Source organism: Cuculus canorus, chromosome 5 (genome assembly GCF_017976375.1).
Source record: "Cuculus canorus isolate bCucCan1 chromosome 5, bCucCan1.pri, whole genome shotgun sequence".
Lineage (NCBI taxonomy): Eukaryota > Metazoa > Chordata > Aves > Cuculiformes > Cuculidae > Cuculus > Cuculus canorus.
The window spans coordinates 51,194,282-51,216,096 of NC_071405.1; the positions used below are offsets into that span (position 1 = coordinate 51,194,282).

General features: G+C 44.2%; 1 protein-coding gene across 5 annotated transcripts in view; it reads right to left on the minus strand.

The window, feature by feature from the left end:
- PHF21A (PHD finger protein 21A) overlaps positions 1–11,779 on the minus strand; it is a 136,983-nt gene extending 125,204 nt beyond the window's left edge. For 2 of the 5 annotated variants that reach the window (XM_054068691.1, XM_054068688.1), the window contains exon 1: positions 11,506–11,777. The gene's annotated coding sequence lies outside the window, so the exon portion shown is untranslated. Of the gene's footprint in view, positions 1–10,553; positions 10,640–11,505 lie in introns of those variants that run through there. The other 3 variants (XM_054068692.1, XM_054068690.1, XM_054068689.1) reach the window with 3 other exon arrangements.
- Positions 11,780–21,815: the final 10,036 nt, after the last annotated feature.

The window sequence follows — 21,815 nt, forward strand, 5'->3', positions numbered from 1 at the left end:
CCAAAGCAATATCAAGCAAATGCTCACAATGAAATGTTGACAATCACGGCAGTACTGCACTATCAGCATAGTGACCATCATTACAGTAACTTCTTTGCAAAGTTACTATTTAAACAAATCCCGTTGTCGAAAAATTAAGGGTCATATTGTTGTGCTAGAAAAGATGTTTAAACACGCCTCTCTCCACACAGAGAAATTCTCAAGCACTCCTTTCATTACATTGTCCTTACATATTCCTCTTCTTGCTGTTTCAAGGATGGCTTTTCTTTTTTTTTTCCTTTTAAAATCCATTTGAGAAAAATCCTAGCTCCTCTCAACTTAGACTCCAGTTATTGCACAGGACAGGGGGAAAAAATCCATATGAGGACCAGAAACATACATGAAAGTTTATTGCATGACTTTAAGTCATTTCTAATACAACTTCTGATCCGCAAGAAGCCTGTAAGAGTCTTACTGCCTACTGAACTTCCAAAGATCACAGCACGGAAAGCAACATAGAGAAAACAAAATCTAATCATAACACAATGGAGGCTGCAGAGCTAACGGCCTAAAATACATCCCATACATGTGGGAAAATGGAAAAAAAAAAAAATGCAGATATTATTTACCACCTTTCCTGTATTATACAAGAGTTCCTGAAGATGCTGCAGGAGTTTCTGATATGCCTGTCTTTTTCTCTCAGGTTTGTCTCATATACAGCACTTTCTACGCACAAACAAACAGGTATTTAACAGATATTCATCTCCTTTCTTAATTTAAGTTTCAAAAGCCTTAGAGCAGACAGCTTAAATACATGATCATTAAATCATGCATTATATTAACAACACATTGGCACAAGGAAAAATCAGCACTAAAACAACCATGGGCAGAGAATGGCAGATTAAGTTAGAAAATGGAATTTTGAGGAATCATACAAATTTATCATACACTAGGAAGGAGCAAAGCCGAGATCAGCATTTTCACTCATGCAGTTCTGTAGCAATGACAACATCAGTGCAAAACAACAACCTGAGGTACTAGTACTCATACAGTCGAAGACCTATGCTGAACTAATCAACTCTGCAGCAGAGAAGATACTGTTACTACAGTGAGAAACTAACCTGGAACATGCATTTAACAAGCCAACATCATCAGGTTTTGACTGGCCACAAAAACTGCAGCTCATCATCACAGGAAAACCCAACTGATTAAATTAAATGCTACACAATCTATTAGAGTTCTGCATTACAGACAGGCATCCAAATATAATTCTTGCAAGAAGTAAGGTGGGAGAAGACATCACAAGTTTTAAGCCAAGCAGAAACTGGCATACAGGGATGAGAATCATGTGACGGGGGAAGATTTCCATGTTTACTTTAGAGCACAAAATTCAAAGGAAAAGAAGAGCTGGTAAAATGGACATGAAGTCTCCAATTCCAAAACAAGTTTCATTGTGACAAAGCACTAGTATCAGCAGAATTCTCTGCGAATGCAAAATAAAGAGTATGGTATGATGGGATTCCTCCTTAGGAGGAGAACTGCAGTTGAGTCAAGGACAGTTACCTGCCGTTCAGAAACAGCACAGACCTTGCTAGTGCTTTTATGGCTAGTGCAATTTATTCCTGATCAGAATGTACTTTCTGAAAGGGTAATAAGGGAACCTCAGGTAGCCACATCCTTTCTGTTTGGGGTCACTGACAAGAGAATCCTTAATACAGCAAATTTGGACTACACACAACAATAGATTTACATGATAAAGATGTTTATCAGAGACAATTACTGCAAGCTAAGCAGCAGTGGAATAGTAAGGTAACTGGAGCTGCAGCCAGATGCAAAGTAGCAAAAAGCTTCGTTATTAGTAATATAGGCCTTCCCTTATAAAAGTAATTAAAAAGCTTTGTTAGCTGGGGGTATTGAGTTTTTTTCTTAGAGCATTGTCTGTTTTGTTTTTAACCCATCACAAGTCAAGTTATTCAGATTTCAGACTGAACATCTCAATTGGAGCGGTTTTGTCGCACTGGCAAGAAGGAAGAAACACAGACAAAAAGTATTCCTTGGATACATCAAGGACTCGTTTCTGGCTTTCATGTAAAATTTTGTTGTGTTAGCAAATTAAGCAAAAGCCCTGAATAAATAGATTCCAAGTTCTCCCAGTGCATTAAAAGAGCCCACTATTATCCACTTTTTAAAGGAAGAACAAAGACACTAGGAGTCACAGTACCTGGTGCAAGATCCCCCAAGGGCTAGCAGCAGCATCTCAAACAGATGCCAGATTCTTCAAACTTTGTCAAGTGCTTCAGCCCAGCAAAATTTAAAACTACCTTTATGGGGAAAAGAATGAAATCTTAGTACTCTCAATTCAACTGGGAATCTTCCCATCAACTCAAGCAGGGCCAGGATTTCCACCCAGATTAGGACACATTTTCTCTCACGAGATAAGAAATACTTACAGTACAGTTTTTCTTTACAACTATGCATCAAATCCTTTTGTACATCCCTATTACCCATGTTCCTTATCTAGGATACCCTGATACAGCAGCGTTACAAAGGGCACTGTCACAGGCTTTCTACAGAGGATAAAATGTCCTTGAAGGACAAGATACATCATCGTTCCACTACATATAGATTTATCCTGGTTTCTTCTCCTGCCTGTTGTGTACGCCCAATCAGTCAATGAAAGGGAATTCATCCTTGCAAGGCAACAATGACAGCCTTCTAATCACGTCAATATACTAATAGTAACTATTTCAGCTAACCATGTGTCCTGCCAGCAATTTGCTCCACATGGGCTGTGAAGGGGCTGGGAACGCTCAGAGAAAACTGTTACTAATTGTTGACAAACTTTGTTACAGTTACAGCATACAGTAAAGTTTTAGACCAATCTCTTATATAGATCTACCTTTTTGTATCAGCTTTAAAACAAAGCAATGTACAGTGTGTACAGTGCATCACTGCTGATAAAATATATTCCCTACCTCAAAGAAGCTATTACCACCTAAATGTGTGTCATATCTATAATATCTACAAGTGAAGGAGACACCTTTTATTTTTTTACTACTATTATTATTATTATTTTTGCACAACTATTGAGCAAATATGAACTCTAAATTTATATTGAGTGGAATTTCCAAATACTTACTAAAAGAAGGATTTTGCCACACAGACAAGATATAAAGTAAATGTGGTGAATACAAAGAAGCTACTTTCCCATATTAGAAGTTTGGAGACCTTGATCCTACTACTACTACTTATATAGGATGCAATTTTAGGCCTTCACATATTGTCTATGACTTCTGCAGGACTTAAAGTAAAATGCACAACTTTTGACAAAACTGGAGGTCTAATTAAATTTCTCCAAAACCATCAAAGAGGTTTATTTCATATTGTTTGGCACTTAAATATAATTTTCTTAAAGTTATTATCTCATACAAACTGAAGAACAAAGAGATTAACTGGGAGACATTAAAGTTAACTGTTTGCTCACTTAAAAATTAAGACAACTGCAGTACCCCAAACATGGTATGTAAGACTACAGAGAACACTAAACTTGAAGCTGGCCTAACAATTAAAATCAAATTAACATCCAGGCTAACTCTAGCAAATCCCACCGAACAATTTTAGCTAACGTCATGTGTGAAAAATACACAGTTCTTATAGCTATATAAAAAACCCCAAGCATTCCAAAAGTCTTCTACCCTTACTCAGGAAACACTTCACTTTCTTTGATGTGACTTCGATGCGAGGTCAAGCGCAGTAGCCAGGGTTCAAACGCACTGGACAAGAACTGTCAGATGCACTCAGTTTCTGGCCACACCTGGCGTTACTTAAGTGAGACCCTCCATCTCCTTGGTAACCAGCAACAACATCACAGACCCCAAAGCAGAAACCAACTCCCTTGCACTGCTGCGTAAAATGACTACGTCATCACATCACTTGGCCTCCAGAGACAGAGCAGAAGAGTGAGATCCCAGCAGGTGAAAAGCCGCTCAAATCCCTCTTCACTTTGACAGAAATCCAGTGTGACAGTTGGGCAGCAGTCTGAACGGAGAACATGGCAGTCACATCGCCAGTAACAGAAGCCTCCCTCTATTGAGCATTTCCATCCATAACGTTGCCTTGAAAGATTAAAAGTTTCCAGAATATCAAACAGGACACTTGCAATCGCAGATTAATCAAGGTACTAGTGCAATTATTAATATATTCTTTGTACAAAAACACATAGGCACTTAAAAGTCTTTCAACTTCTTTTCCCTAAACACACTGCACAACTATAAACCACCTTTGACTTGTAAATAAAAATACATGCTGCTACACAGTAATAGCAGCACAGGTTTAAGCTGACCAACTGAGAACCACCTAAAGTATCAAGGAATCTGCTTCTGGAACATTATAACATTCTTCACTTGTCACCCTGAATTGCCAACTCTGCTCATGAAAACTACAGGTCCCAGGATGCACTGGTATCTTGCAAGCCAGGCCAGCGATTAAATAAAAACAGAGCACTGCATACTGGGGCTTATAGTTTCCACGAGCCACAGTCTCACTGAAGATGAGACCAGATGTAGGCCACATTGCACACTTCCACAGGCCAGCAAACAACGTACATGTACCGTACAGACAGACGGCTGCTAGGAGTCATGAGGTAAGCTGGATTGAAATTGAATTCTCGCATGTCAAAGCTAAGAGGATAAACATTTCAGTAAAAAAAAAAATCACTAAGAATAACCAGCAGTTTAGCTACTTTCAAACATGCAGAATGGGCCACAGATTTTTAGTGTCTTTGTACTAAAGCGCAGTAAGACTCCCACCCCTCCGCTACATTTACTACTATTAAAGAGAGTTCTTCTGATCATCAAGAGGAAACGTACGTTTGGTAAGGGGGATATTCTCCCTTCCAGAATTTAGTAATCTAGAAACAAATTACTCTCTTCCTCCATTTCTACAACATCCTGAAGACAGAGCTTGCCTCTCTCCCAAAAGGAGGCAGAGCTTAGTTGAAAATTAAATAGCTGTTATCTCAGTGTAGGCCTCAGAGAAGAATCTGCTGTACTTCAGTATAAAGGGAAGGGCAGCTCCCCCTACCAGTCTGTTCTAAGAAGGTTTTAATCGAGCAAGAAAACAGCCAGGGATCAAAATGTGTAAGTCCTCCTTTCTTTCCCTTCCTTTTCCCCAAGCTCTGGATTATTATTACTGAACAACAATAATATATATATATATATATATATATATATAATTCCATCTAAGTACTTAAGTGTTTCACTGGTCTTTGTACAACAAGAGAGTCTGCTGTGTTTCCAGGCTAGCAGGCAGCACCCAGAAAAAAAAAAACATGCAAAAGAAAAAGGATCAAGACTCCGACCCAAGAGAAAGCCAGTGTCCTGTTGCAACAGAAAGATGAACAGTGACACTTCAGTCACCTGAAAGATATCCTGATGCACTTCCCTACAGAGGCAAGAGGCCTCAGAGGCATCTAAAGGTTTTGTCAGTACAGCAATACTGTCCATAGGCCAAAGACAGCTGTTGCCATAGTTACTATCAGCCAGCTTATCAGAAAATAATTATTGCGATTACTCAGAAGTTTTGTTAAAACAATTTAAAGCTTCAATAGCACACCACTTAATCTCTTCAATTAACTGTTTGCAACTATGTTGCCTTTGGGATCCATATAGTTAACTATGCTTGGATATGCAGGGTTGGAAGGAAGTAAGAGAAGAAATCTATGCTCCTTCTCCCTTTCATACTCACAGCTTCTCTTTTGCAGGCAGAAACAGCGAAAAAGAACCGACCATAAGCTCAGCTGCTCTGCTAGAGTCCTCCTTCTGCAGGCCTGGAGACGGAGTCCGAGCACAGGCCATCTTAGAGTCACAGGCTCAAATCTGCCCTCATCTGTCTTAACCATTCACATATCCATACTCCCACCGGCTACATTTCCCCAACCTATTTCTAATTACGTAAACAATGGTAGAGTCCCTCACTTGCAAGGCACACAACACCATTTCTGCAGTAAGCGAACTTAGTAAGATTCCCTTTTGTCCTACAAGTGCAGAATTGTCAGGTGGAAGGGCAGAATCTGGAAAACACACATTTTAAGAAACCCGACATTAAAAAAAGCATAGAAGCTGTGTCAACATGGCCTACAGCAGAGCTCACATAAGCAGAGCCGTACTCTTTATGTACTATGTGTAAACTCATTCACACCAATAACAACAGACACAAGCCTAGGGCTGGGGGGCAGTGGTATTTTGGGGGAAGGGCGAGGGTGGTGTCTGCTTTTTAGTGTTGTGTTTTGGCGGTTTTTTTAAAGCGTGCTTTGAGCATACAATCTCTAATCGAAGATGGGATGCTTGCAATGACAGCAAACAAGAAATTTCAGGTAAAAGGGAATTAATAGTAGGGCAAACTATTGACTCACAAAGAGCTTTTAAGGCACAGCATATTGGTAATGCCAACAGAGATACCAAAATGATGTAAACGGTAAAACAGAAAATAAGTGCTGCAGAGAAGTCTATAGGAAGTGGCACATTTTTTCCTCAAAAGCCTGAGACAATCAAAATATTAAAACAAAAGATTCTGTGGTAAAGTTGGGGCTTTGTTAGGGCAGTAGGCATGGCAATGCTCACAGACCAAAAGAACTTTCAGAACTTTATACAGCTTTAAAAATTATTTTAATGACAGATGATTCTAATTGTAAAGTCTGATCATCACGCAAGGGCACCATTCCTCAGGACATTTTTTAAAAGCTCCTTTGATATTTGTACATTTTATAGCCATTCTATATGTAGATTTGCAACTTTGTTATGTCAAAATTTTGCAATAGCAGAGTTAAACTTAAAATCACACTTTACCAATTACAATCCAGTGGGAACCTGGTATGGTGCAGGAGTCACAATTATATAAAACTTATAAAAGAAACATAGGGACTTTTTTTTTTCAAATAAGACTATATTTGCAACAAGAAAATACAAAGTTCCCCCTCAAACGTAAATAAACTTCTTTTTTGCCTGCATAAAACATATCTCTACCAACGGCACAAGACAGACAGTGGCTTTGTACTATACTGAACATGAAATATTAATGTAAGATACCTATAAAAACTACCCTTCAGTTCACCCTCAGTATTTACAAGGTACAGAATTTTGCCCCCCACATTCGGCAGGCATCTCAAAACTCTTCTGCACACTAACCACCTTTTCAGTACATGGCTTTTTCCCAAATAACCTTTGTGCAGTTAAAATACATCAGAAACAGGATGTGAGCTGCTTTCTGGCACAGAGTAATTGAACAAGGGCAATCCACGAACATACAGGAGCCAGGCCTTTCTGGAGTCTTAGACTTTAGTATACAGCTATGCATGTGACTGCACAGTTGCAAGCATAAAGCGTGAAGGGGGCAGTGAAGAAATACTATTAGAAGCTTATTAATAGTTTTTTAGCACTGCCCCTTCTACAGATAGAGCCTTTCCTGAAAGCTGGTCTGCTTTATAGCTCACATCACCCTGTGATGGCCCTCCAGAAGTGTTCTATCATGCTATGAAGTTCTTTCTGGAAGATTTTAAACAAGTAAACCCAACAAACAACAAACTCAAAACAATAGTAGAAAGGTTAAGTCACCAGCATGCATTTCTCCTGTGACATTCATCTTCATTTTCTGGTACCCGTGCAAGACGCCCGTAACATATGAAATAAGATAGTCCATCAAGGTTCCTACTAACTGGTACTGAAATGAAAGAGAAATCTCTCTTGTAAACAAATTCCAGTAGTATTGATTCACTTGACTGAATAAAGTTCTTCATAGCTCCGAGAATATGTATAAAGGAACTGAACAGCCACTATGTGTTCATATGCAATTATGACCATTATAAACTAACTGCACGAACAATCTAAGTGGTAGCCAGGCTCACTGTCAAAGCTTTCCAACCGCACACAGAATTTCACAACTTTCTAAGGCACCATTAAAACACACTTTATTTTCCTACAAAAAAGGAAAAATAAATAAATTAGAATTGTCTCCTTTGCATGGATGCAGTCCAAGAATTTTTAATTTTTTTTTAAATTATAATTTCTATGGTGAAGCTTAACAGACACATGCAAAGCCTCATCTCTAAAACCAAGAAAAGTGAAGTTGGAGTAAGAGCTATTTAGGACCAATACTTGAAACACAGCTGAAGCTGAATGGGCTAGGCTGAAGAGAGATCTTTACGAAACCTAAACGGAAAGCAGAGATCTTACTCTTGAAGCTGGAAAACACAGCAACATTTTTCTCTGAGCAGTGGAAGTTTCAGTTTCCTACTTACGTTTTACTTAAGTTCTTCGAAGGAAAGTGTTTTATTTTTATCCCCTTTCATCCCCACTTTCAAATGGCGCCTTCTGCCTCACAACAAATCCATTTCAGGATGCACACAGAGAAGAGCAAAGATTGAGAGCTTTCAGGTAGAACTCATATGATGACTAATGGTAAAGTAATTATTAATAACAAAATAGTCCTTAACACAACATTCTGAATTATACACCATGTTAGCTTCATTAGTTAACAGAAAAATCCCTAAACCCCGTAACGGGATCCTCTCCAAGTTTCTTGTCGCTCAGGTAAGTATGGTAAAAAAATCGGGGGTGTGACACAGTTGGCATCTAGCTGGTGGTAAGCACTTAGTGAGAAGGCATCAGCCTCCCAAGACCTTGAAATGATACTCTCTACATGCTACATGAAATCAACAGAGAAAGAGGTTGCTTCATACTGCTCCTGTATCAGCTCTAACTTCTGGCTGATGTAACTATCATAAAAAAATCTAATTTCTCTGCCACAGTAAGGCTGAAACGTTTAAAAATGCAGAAGAAGCATTTCACCTATCTTTTTTAAATACATTTTTAAAATTTCATTTACGGACCTACAAATTCTTTTCTAGAAAATAATAATAAAAAATGCCCTCAAAGAAACTGTTTAATTCAGCTATCACGAAACATGCCCAGATATAAATAAAATTCCCAAAGCCTATGATCTTTCTACCAAAGTGTTGTAATTAACTTCTTCAGCTAATATGAGAAGCTATACACATTTTTTTGTTTCTTTCTTTCAAGATTCTGTTCTTACTAGCAATTTAATGTCACTATGTAAATATAAATTACGAAGTTATATTATACACACTCACTAACAAGCTTCATATAAAAGTTTTAGCAGAGCACATTAACCAAGTAGAAGTAATGAATTTTAGATTTTTGGGGGGCAGGGGAAGGGGGTGGGAGTGGGAAGCGGGTAGTCCAAGGCTTTCAAAAGCATGTCATTTTCTTCACAAACTAAGCCCCCAAATAAGCCTGCTTTCATCAAAGTTAAACATTCCCCGGCTATATATCCAGCCACACCAGCTGCTCAGAGCAAGCACAGGAAAGTCAGTGGATGTGACTTACAAAACTGAAACTAAGCAGGTGTCTTTCTTTGTTAGAGGTGATTACAACTTCGTGGGGGGGGGGAGGGAGGTGGACACACCACGGCACGATTAAACAGACACACAAAATCCTTTTTATTTCTGAAAATCTACAGCTAAGCAAAAAATATGTACGTATCTATCTACATGGGTGTTCAGGAGTGTCTGTCCTTTAACCTGATAATAAGCAACAGCATATCTAGTTAAGAAAACTTCACTGGCCCAAAGGAGCCTACTCCTTACTAGAACCCTGCCATCACCGAGTGCAAATCCCCACCTGACTTTTCCACACTCGGACCTACCATACATTACAGCACACAACTTTCTCACGACACGCAGGTTATTATCTCCAGTGGGACCGTTTTACAGGCAGTCTCAACAGCAAACAGAAGTTCATTGTCAAGCTCTGCACCTGGGCCCAAACAAACATCCAGGGGGTAAGAGGGGGAGAAAGAGGGGAAGGGCTCCTATCCACAATTGTAACATTTGCAGGCAAGCATCCTTACTTACAATTTAAAAGTGGGAACAGGTGTAGCAGATATCATACTTTGATAGCTGAACAAAGACTATTACAGCACGTGACTGAAATGTGATGACATTTGTTCACCAATCGAAAACAAAAGCCACTCTCCAATGGCACTCTTTCCTCCACCCTCAAGAATTAGGAACTTGGAAATCTCTCCATATTGAAACACATCTGTTCATAGCCCCATTTTTTGACACTTGAGGAGAAGTTGAATGAAGAGCTCCATACATTAATCCAACACGAATTCACTTAAAAACCTCAGCGTACAATTCTGCCAGCTCCCACCAAACTGCAGAGGTGGCTAGGGGAAAAGCTCTACCAACCGCAAAGCTCGGAATAATACTGAAAAGGAAAAGAAAAAAAAACAACAAAAAACACCCCCAACACCACCAAGAAAGAAAAAAAAAAAAATAAGAAAGAAAGAAATCCCGCAGAAAGACAAGTGAAGAAAGGAGCACGCAGCAGAGGACTGTACCAAATGGCAGAGTCCCACATAGAGCCCCACTCCACCTACGCAGACGCAGGAGGGAGGGAAAAAATAAAAATAAAGAAGTAGCCGTCCTCAATGCCGGCAGCAGTGCCGGAGCAGGAGTGGGAAACCCCGCCGTGCCGCGGCCCAGAGTCCCGTACCTGTGCGGGAAGGGCAGCCCCAGGGCGAGGGGGGCAGGCCCGGCTCCAGAATAACAAGTTGCAGAAGAAACGGAATTTTCCCGGCGCTGCTCGGGCCACAAAGACGAATGAAAGGAAAGAGGAAAAAAAAAAAAAAAAAAAAAAAAAGAAACAAAAACCCCGCAGCAGCGGTTTTACTACGAATTATCCATCATCGAAAGCGGCATCATTTCCCAGATAATAATAAAACTTCCCCGACGGCATCGCGGCGAAGGGCTCGACCAAGAGAAAAGGGCCTGGAAATAATCATCCTGAAGGAAACCGGAGGGGAGGGGATAAGCCTCCCTCCCCCACCCCATCCCCAGTGCAATGTGTCATCTCCTTCCCCTGCTCCTCCCCCCAACCCCAATGTGTCACCTCCTCCTTTTACCCCAAGTGTCACCCTCCTTCTCCTCTCCCGCTCCCGCTCGCAAACTTCTGCCGGCGCCCGCGGGAGGGGCCGCGGGGCGCCCCGGGACACTCGTCGCCCCCCCCCCCCCCTTCCCAACCCCGCCGGGATGGGGAGATACGGGGGGGACCACTCTGCTCCCAACCTCAACGCCACCGGGATGGGGAGATATGGGGGGACGCTCTGCTGACCCCCAACCCCGCCGGGATGGGGACACTGGGGGACGCCTTGCTGCCCCCAACCCCGCCGGGATGGGGACACCGGGGGACGCTCCGGGACTCTCTGCTCCCCCAGCCTCAGGATAGGGAGATACGGGGGGGCACCCCGGGACTCTCTGCCCCCCCCAGCCCCGCCGGGATGGGGACACCGGGGGGGAGGGGGAGGGGCCGCGAAGTTGCTGCTCCAAGTTGTGGCCCGGGAGTGCGGGGCGCGGCGCCGCCAGCCCGGGGTGGGGGGTGGGGGCAGGGCGGGAGGGGGGGGCAGGGAGCAGGAGGAGGAGGCGATCCGAAAGGTGGGATACTACACCCTGGTGGCGGCGGTGCGGCTGCGGGCCGGCCGGGGTCCCCCTGGCAGGACCTCGCTGCGAGGGGGAGGGCTCTTCTTCATAGGGGAGGGCGCCGGCGCCGCCGCTGCTCCGGGCGCCTCTTCTGGGCGCCTCTCTCTCTCCTCGCACTTTCTTTAAGCTAAGCGGGGAGTGGAAGATGGTAGGTTGCTCCCTCCTCCTCCTCCTCCTCTTCGCTCGCTTTCGCCTCTGTGGGGTCCTGTTCCTTCCCCCTCTCGGCGGGGGGCTGCTCCCGCGGCGGGGAGGAGGGGGCGGGCGGGGCGGGCGGCGCGGAGCCCGCGAGGCGCAGGAGGAGAGAAACTGTGACACAAAAACAAGCCGAGAAGCTGAACTCTTCTTCAATCCCATTCACCCGGCCCGGCCGCAGCACCGCTCGACGGGATCCCTCCGCCGGCCGGCCTGCCCGCCCGCCCGTCGCCGCCGCGCGCGCCCCCGCTGGCCCACACCGCAACGGGGACCGCGGGGCCTCGCGCCCACCCCCATCCCCCGCACCCCGCCCCGCACCGGCGGGAGGGGAGGCGGGAGGGAGGCGAGAGGGTGGTCTTGGAGGTTCATCCTGAGGGGGGACTACTTGACGTGTCGGTGCGGCGAATTTATTTCCCTTTGCCTAAGGAACGGGCTGTGCTGCGGCCCCCATTGCCTAGGGAAAAAGCCCGGATGTAAAGTGAGTGAAACTAAAGTAGAGTGAAGTAGGGCACCAAACTCTGCCGGAGCGGCGGCGGCGCGGGGGTGGGGGGGCACCGACCGGCCCTCACGCCACAGCCCCGCCACCGTATGAGGGACGGAGCGAATGGAGGAAAGGAGGGGGGACAAACACACACACCGGCGCGCCGCCCGCCCCCACTCCTCCTCCCCCCCCTTTCTCTTCTCCCGCCCGACCGGCGCGCGGGGCTCAGCGGGCGCGCGCAGGAAGCCGAGCCGGGGCGGGAGGGGCCCCCCGGCGCGAGGGGCTCCGCACAGGAAGTTGATGCAACAGGGCCGCGCGCAGGGGGGGCGGGAGAAGGGGGGGGGCGCGCGCGCGCGCGGAAGGCGGAGGGAACTCCGCGCCCTCTCTCCTCCCCCCCCACCCCCCCGGCGTGTGTGTGTGCGGGGCTTGTTCGCTCCTCGCGCCCCGCACCGGGAGCCCCCGCCCCCGCCGGCCCTGCCATGTTCTTAGCAGGGACAGCGCAGCCGCGCGGCCGGGCAGGGTTTTTTCCCCTGCTCTCGCCGCCGCTTCTCCGCTTATTTTATTTATTTATTTGTTTGTTTATTTATTTATTTCGCTTATTTATTTATTAACTCGCGGCTCCAGCGCCGGGCGATGCTGCCATTTGCTTTCGTGCGGGGAACGGCGGCGCAGCAGCAGCAGCTCCTCCCTCCTTGCATCCCTCCTCCTTATATTTCCCCTCCCAAAAGGAAAAAAAAAAAAAAAAAGGTGGAGAGTCAGAAAGTTTTACAGGCAGGTTCAAAGCGGCCAAGTTATGGCTTTAAATTGCGGCGGGTGGCTTTAAATTGGACGGGGGCAGATTTAGACTAGAAATAAGGAGGGATTTCTTCACTATGAGGGTGGTGAGGCACTGGCACAGGTTGCCCAGGGAAGTTGTGGCTGCCCCGTCCCTGGAGCTGTTCAAGGCCAGGTTGGATGGGGTTTGGGGCAACCTGATCTGGTGGGAGGTGTCCCTGCCCATGGCAGAGAGGTTGGAACTGGATGATCTTTAAGGTCCCTTCCAACTCAAACCATTTTATGATTCTTACAGATGGGGATTTGGAGCGTCCCCGCGGTGCCTGTTGGCACGGGAGGTGAATAAACCTGAATTTCCCTTGGGCTGGGGGGAGGTTATTGGGATGAAAGCATTGGAGAAAGGGAGGGCTGGTCGTTCCCTCGGGCGCTCTCGGCTCGGGGTTCGCTTTCCCCGCTGCCCGCGTGGAGGTGAGTTCCCGGCATAGAGCGCACCCCGCGCTTCTCCGGTTTCCCAAGGGCTCGGGCGGCTCAGAAAAGCTGAACACCTCGCCTTCATATCAGAACCACCATTGCTAAAGCACCGGGACGTGTCCTGGGTTTCTCTTTCCGAAAAGCGGAGGGTGACGCGACGCAAAACTGGTGTTTTTTAACAGTCTCTCGCAACGCTTTATTCCTTCAAAATGTGCACAAGTTGAGAAGAAAAGTACTTGCGTTATCTCTGCTTGTATTATCTCCGCAGATGCTTCAGGAAATCACGATGAACTCAATCCATAAAGCAGTCATGATGAGTAACTCGGAGGCTCGCCGTAATTGGGCAGTAACGCACAGCTTCATCATCGGGAGGATGCTGGTGTGCTAGCAAGGGTCCCTCTCGACTGTCAAAAAACCGGGCTACCGAGCCGTTGTTTATTTAATTACTGTTAATTTTCCACTTCTTTTTCCATCAGTTGGTTGCCAAGTTGTGTGTGATTTCATTGTGATCTTTACAACGTTTAGCATGTTTCTTAAAGCTGCAGCTCCTGCACTTAAACAATTATGCAAGATACTCGGATTTATTTTTTTAAAAATTGTTTCTAGCCTGTGGGTTTGTAGACACAATCCTTGAAGGAACGCACAAAAGGAAAAGGTATGAAGCAAATCGAGTTAATCCAAAAATGCCCTTTTTCTTTTAATGTCACGTTGTTTGGCTTTTTCCTTTTGAGGGAACATCCCCTACTCCCCTCCTTTTTTTTCTCTCACTTTTTTTTTTTTTTCTGAACAACATGGTTGATGGACTACTAAAAAAATAAAACTACAGAAAATATCAGGGTGCTCATCAAATAGTTACCGATACATACACAGTTCCTGCGTTAACTGGTAAGGTCACATGCATGGGACTACCAAAAAATCTAATGGCCATCACAGTAGGTTTTCTCACATGTCCAATTGACAAGAAATGTTATGGTTAGTATAATTAAGATATTACATGATATTTAATAAATGTATGTTTGCTTTTTATACTTCTTTCTACTTTATTTCTACAGCCGCTCCATAGATAAAGTAATACAGAGATCATGTTGATTACTGTCAGATCTGCTAGTTTACTGAACATTCTCTTGGCGCTAAGGACCATCCAGCTCCCTCCCTCCTCCTACCTCTCCAGTCTCGAGTCGTTAACCAGTTTTTAAACCCCAGCTTAAAAATCCCAGCTCCAATATTCAGATTTACCCCCTTTGTGTAAACTTTTACTACTGGCAGTTGAAGTTGTGGAGACCAAGTGCTACAAACCAGACAACAGCCTGGATTTTAATTTTACTTCCAGTTAGGTTTTGAAACAAGAAGAGGAGTCTGCTTACTCTGAAAACAATCAGACCAGAGTTGCTTTTGTCCTTCAAAGTTTTTAAACAAGGCACCAGAAAAATAAACACCAAGTAAAGCCTGTTTATTTCACTGGTTTTTATCTTTTCTGGTTAACAAGCCAGTTAAAAGAAGGTAGAATGAGTGATAAAGCGTTACTAGAGATTCGGCTTGTTTATTCTGCTGAGGAGTCAATACACGCAGTTTGACTAAAGTTTGTTTTAGAGATGAACTTTGGACGAAGTTCAAAGAAAAAAATAATCATTAGCTGTTACTGTAGATGTGCAAAGAAATTTTACATGGTTTGCTTTTGAACTGAAAGTGCGGTGGGTATCTTGTGATACCAGCTATATTCGGTGTGTGCTATCAACAGCGATCTTTGGGTCACAGCTGGGTAGAGTAGCTCAGACTGTCGTATACCCTGAATTCAGCAGTTTAAGCCACAGATACTGATTATCACAGACATGCTGAAAGTTTTTCCTTTAAAACTTGTGCACATACCCCATTCCCTTGTTCAGATTTGCGATGATAAAGAGGAATATTCGCTGTCTTTGTGCTACTTAGCTTCATTTCCACATCAGCAAAAAGGGCCTCCGTAGGTGTATGTGTAGCATTCACCTTCTAGTAGCACTCAAAGTGGTTTCATGTATGAAATTGGAAGTGATGTCACCATCAAACGCACAGCTACATGCTAGAATAAACTGGATAGTTTTGTTTCTTGGTTTTATACTGAAATACCTAGCATGCTTTCCTTGCTGTGAAAGGACACCTTGCTCGAAGCCTATGGAAAACTTTTCCTCCTTTGCTTTCTTTGTGTAGAAAATTGCCCTCCATACCTCTGCCTCCAAAGGGTTATTCGTGCTGCTCAGCAAAAATCATAATTTGGTTTGTCCAGATTTTATGCTTTCTGCTTGATCACATCGCCCTGGTTACTCACCCAGCTCCCTCTTCCGAGTTTGTTTTCTAGGGGCACTTAAAAGTACAAGGCAAATCTGAAGCCTTTTTATAGCGGAAAACTCACAATAGGCAACAAACTTTTGATGAGAATTTGCAAGTAGGTGCTTAGTGGTGATGTTTCTCATTGAAACATCAATGAGATGTTAGGATGAATTTCAGAAAAATTCAGTCCATGCCAAGTATTAGTGCAGGGGCATCTCACATGTAATCGTCATTACTAATTGTTATTGTAATAAGTGTTCAAACTAGCAAGTTACATCCTAACATGCTTGCTTTCCTATTACCCAGCCCATCTTAAGCCCATCTGTTTTGCTGAGAATACTTACATCAAAATCTGAGAAGACATGAGTTAACAGGCAGGAGCAGTCTTGTAGCAGCTTGGGTTAAAAGGAATTAACAGCAAGTGCAAAGGCTCCTAAGCTACAGGTCACAGATTATGCTGGCAGCAAAGTAGCCGAATAGCACTTTCTCTTTCCCTGGTTTTCAGCAACAAAACTACCTTAGAAAATAAACTACAAATTAGTTGCTTGCCTATTGCTGTTTTTTACTATGCTTTTGGCAGGGATGCTAGATGGCTGCAAATAAGAGGGGAGATAGCCTGTGCAGCCATGCTTAAAGGAGAAAGCCACAAGACCATTTCAAGCCAAATATACCCCAGTCTAAGAAAACAATTAGGAACCTGCCTGTTTTTCTCATCGATGCTTGAACACAGGGTTATCTCTCTTGCAGAATCCATGCAAAGAGCTCCTTCTACAAGCAAATACCTTCCTCTTTCCCAGGTCAGGGAACGATAGGGCATCACTCACTTCCAGATGATAAGGAAAATTTAAGTAGATGGTTTAGACCACTGGTAGGGGCCAGAGCCTGAAAATATGACACATGCAAGAGAATTGCTGTTAAGGACATCTGGCTAGGTATAAACTGCATTACTTAACACAACGGCATCCAACTTCAGCCATGCAGTGTTGTTTTACATAGGAACTATTGCTTGTAGCAGCCAACAAAGCAAACCCCTACTTACCCTGGTTCGTCTGAAAGGGTTTGCTCACTTGGCAGCTCTAAGTCGGTCCAGCCTGGGGTGGTGAAGCCACAAATCCTGCTCTTCTCATGCTCTTTCTGGAAGGAAGCAGTTGACTAGATGTGCTAAAAATGTCCATAGGAGTGCATTGCCTGGGATCTATATTTCAAGACATGTAATTCAGCCTTCAGGCTGCCCTGTTGCTCTTGCAAAATTCAAGTTCTCCAGGCTGCCCCCAGTAGCAGGGCCAGGGCAGGCCTGCCAGCAAAGCACAGCGTTGTGTCTGTGGTGGGATTTCACTGGGGTTGCAGGCTCTTACAAGGTTAACCCTGATGGGTTGACCCCGTCTCACTTTCTCTTCCCCTGTTCAGTTATTGTTTTGCTTACATGAGATACCAGTTATTTTGTACAGAAAGTAGAGGACAGTAGCTCAGAGCAGGTAGCCTGGCCAGCTCTAGAGAGCAGGGTGGACCTGTGAGAGCCCACCATCATCTCATACCTGCCAGCAGTTCTCAGGGCTCTTCTTCCTTAGATCTCTTAGTCTTTCACTCATGTTATGGTTTCTGCATGTAAAGTCAGAAAGGTTGGCAGCTCCCTCCTTCTCTGATCTGACCTCCAGCAAAATACTGGCTATTTCAACCAGTAATTCTGTATCAGATTTGCAATTTAGGGAGGCCAGAGTGTACCTTACTCTTCACAAGCCATTGCTCACTGCTTCTGGAGGTCCATCTGCTTTCAGAGAGTCCGGTGGTCTGTCCGCTTCCAGATTGAAGGAAGATCTGAGCAGTGATACTGTCTCTAGGAAGCAAGAGGAATGAGTTTCCTTGACCGTTTTTAATCTTTTCTCTTTAAGCAGATGTTAGCAGTCATAAAGGGGACATTGCTCATGGCTCTCAGGTGGCTGTCCAGGCTGACTAAGCACACTTACGGATCTCATGCACTGGTTAGAATCACAATGAGCTAGAAATTGCATGCCGAGATGCAAACGGTCCAGGGAACAGTTACTTATTTTTAAGCCAGATGTGTGAAGTATCCTAGGAGAAATTGCAGCTCCATCATCAGGTAAAAGTATCTGATTTTGGCCCGTTGCCCTTTTTCAAAAAAAACCCCAAAATAATGCCCCTTAATTCAGGCTGCTCTGTTGTACCCTTGGTCACCCCACTGAATTTTTCAGTTGGAGGTTGTTTGACCACTAGTAATTAAGAATACCTAGGCTCCATCAAAATACTCTTTTCCAGATGCCTTCAAGTGATTTCTCTCACTTAAATTTTTGAGGAGCTTAAAGGGGAGAAAGCTTAGTAGCACATTCCACCGTGGGTGGAAGTGAAACTGCTGAGTAAGTTTCCAAGGACCCACTGAAAGGAAATCATAGCATCATTAAGGTCGGAAAAGACCTGTAAGATCATCAAGTCCAACCTTCAGCCAAACACCACTATGCCTACAAAACCATGTCCTGAAGTACCACAGCTACATATTATTTGAACACCTCCAGGGATGGTGACTTCACTGCTTCCCTGGGCAGCCTGTGCCAATGCTTCACCATTCTTTCAGTCAAGAAATTTTTTTTTCATTTCCAATCTAAACCTCCCCTGGCACAGCTTGAGGCCATTTCCTCTCATCCTATCACTTGTTACTTGGGAAATGAGACCAGCACTCAGCTGTCTACAAGTTCCTTTCAGGTAGTTGTAAAGAGTGATAAGGTCTCCCCTGAGCCTCCTCTTCTCCAAACTGAACTCCAGTTCCCTCAGCTGCTCCTCATTAGACTTGCTCTCCAGAGGGTTTTGTTGCCCTCCTCTGGACACACTTCAGCACCTCAATGTCTTTCTTGCAGTGAAGGGCCCAAAACTGAATAGTATTCGGGATGTAGCCTCACCAGCATTGCGTTCAGGTGCAGAATCACTTACCTACTCCTGCTGGCCACACCATTTCTGGTACAAGCCAGGACAATGACAACTTTTGTGATGGAGCATCTCAGTGTCTCACTAACCTGATAAGGAAATAGAAGCGCAAAGTGATAACCCAAACTTCCAAGCAAAGGACCATGACAGCAACTACCAGGCTGTGATGCAGGCACATAGACATCTCAATAGACAGACCTCCCCCCCATCCCCAGAAATTGGGCACTGCAGCAAACAGCATCCACAAAAAAATGTAGGGAAGCCAAGTTGCGTTAGGAAAAATTGGTGATGTTAATAATTTCAGGATACTTTAAATATAAACATTGGTTGTAGTTTTCAAAAATATTTGCATAAATTTGCCCCCTAAATCCTTCCATATCACTAGATACATAAAGAATCTGGGGTTTGAGTGGAGGGAACACGTAGAAAGCAATTCAGTTCTCTTTAACTAGGCATACAAGTATATTTGAGCTGCCAGTTTGGGACTACCAGCTGAGTGGGATCTTCTATAGAATGATATCTCTGTTTGAGGTCTGTGCAGAAATAGTAAGTTTCTGGAACTATTAAACTACTTACTGGGGTGCCATGTATTTATCATGTGTTGTCCTGACTTCACTGTGCTGAAAAGTAGCCCGGCATAGGCACAGAGACGGGGAAGGCAAGAGGAGCTGTGAAACAGTTGTTATTAAGGAGGGATGGGGAAGGGGAATCCAGGAGTGGGGCTGTACCCAGCTTTGCATATGAGAATAAAAGTTAACAATGACTCAGTGGACAGAGAGGTCAGTGCCAGTGCAGGGATTCAGGGTGGGTTTACATGGCCTAACAATAAATAGTGTTAGTCAACTGTTATCTGAGATTAAGTGTATCGTATGTGCAGATACACCTGAGGTGACCGATGCTGAACTAGCATGGGCTCATGGGAACACTGCTGTACTCACAGAGCACAGTGTCACACGGCATTGCATCTTCTGAGAAGCTGTGGTCGCCTGCCCTTCACAGCCCCTGGAGTCACCAGTCCTTCCCGATTGTGTGACACCCTCTTCTCTGAGCTTTCTGGGCTATCTCTGGTTTCTTCTTTGGCTAGTTATCCTATCCTGCTACATTCTCGGATAATCCTGAGTTGAATGCGGCTGTATTTTGAACAGAGTGGGAAGGGGCACAGTAAAGATCAAAAAAGAGGCAATAACGCTGATGGACATGGAAGGCATCTGCACAGCAAGACAAAATCCTTTTTACTTAGGCTTACGATACAGCTACCACACCATAAATCCAGAGACACATGTATGTAGAGAGAGGTCTACATGGATACTTTATTTACGATTTATTTTAACATAGAATCATAGAATCATAGAATCACTGGGTTGGAAAGGACCCACTGGATCATCGAGTCCAACCATTCCTAATAATCCCTGAACCATGCCCCTCAGCACCTCATCCACCCGTCCCTTAAACACTTCCAGGGAAGGTGATTCAACCACATCCCTGGGCAGCCTATTTCAGTGCCAAATGACCCTTTCCATGAAAAATTTTTTCCTGGTGTCCAGCCTGAACCTCCGGAGCTTGAGGCCATTCCCCCTTGTCCTGTCACTTGGGAGAAAAGTCCAGCTCCCTTCTCTCCACAACCTCCTTTCAGGTAGTTGTATAGAGCAATAAGGTCTCCTCTCAGCCTCCTCTTCTCCAGGCTAAACAACCCCAGTTCCCTCAGCCACTCCTCGTAAGACTTCTTCTCCAGCCCCTTCACCAGATTCGTTGCTCTTCTCTGGATACGCTCCAGAACCTCAACATCCTTCTTGTGGTGAGGGGCCCAGAACTGAACACGGTATTCGAGATGTGGTCTCACCAGTGCCGAATACAGAGGGAGAATAACCTCCCTGGACCTGCTGGTCACGCCATTTCTAAAACAAGCCAAGGTGCCATTGGCTTCTTGGCCACCTGGGCACACTGCTGGCTCATGTTCAGTTGGCTGTCAACCAACACACCCAGGTCCTTCTCCTTCAGGCAGCTTTCTAACTAGACTTCCTCTCTAGCCATATCTTCCACTCAAGTCTTCTGTTGTTTGAGTGATAGGCAAGTTGCAAAATGTATCGCTCAACAGTTAGGGAATTTGGCAATTAAGCCTGTTTGTGCATTCATTGTGTTCAAAATTGATTAATAACAGTAAGTACACCAACATTATGTTTATCAGCTAAAAGACATATAATGTCAATATATTCACAGATCTCATTGGCATTGCTTTCATATATGAATAGTACGTGTGAGCATAAAGATATTTTTCTCTTACAAGGAGGCACAGAATTAAAAGGCTGTTTCTTTCAAAAGTCTATTAGGCAATCAAGTGGAAACATGACATAACTTGATTAGTTTCTCTCGAAGTGGACTTGGAAACATGATAGTGAATTTCAATAAAAGCCTATGATAGTTTGAAAGCATTGCAAAGTTCCTGTTCACCTTAGTCTCACTGGTAATATCAGTGGGCTTCCTGAAAGCATCAAGTCAATGCTTCCTGTCAGACAGATAGTTAAACAAGGAGTTGGAAGTTATCTAAAGTCTAAAAAATTCTATGGAAACTTCTATTTTGCCTATTTACAAAGCCATTGCACGCCCACCCCTTCCAAGCAAGCTGAAGGACATTGTTTCAAAAAAGATAAACTAGAATTAGAAAGGCAATAGAAGGGACAGGGATTAACTTTCACCTTGAGAAAAAAAACATGGGGACTAGGACATTTCAGCTGAAATAAGAGAAAACTGAGAGGGAATATAAGAAGTCTGCTAGATGGAGAGTAGGCATGGAGGAAGCAAATAAGCAGCGATTGTTCATTGTTCCTCAAGATGCCAGAGTAAGCATCACTGAGTGAAATTATTAGTGCTTAAAACAAACAAAAAAGCAACGGTTTTTCGCTCAATGCATAATTACATTTAGAACTCATCATTGCAAGATGTCATGGAGCCCGAAAGTATAAATGCATTCAGAAAGGCATGAAACAAATGTACTGAAGGATGCCATATCTGACTCGGCCCTTTTATCATTGATTGCCAGAGGCTTCCAGGAGGATAATCCTTCTGGGTGCACCCCATTTCTTACAGTCCTCCTTAAGAACCTGAGTCAGAACACTGTCAGAGAAA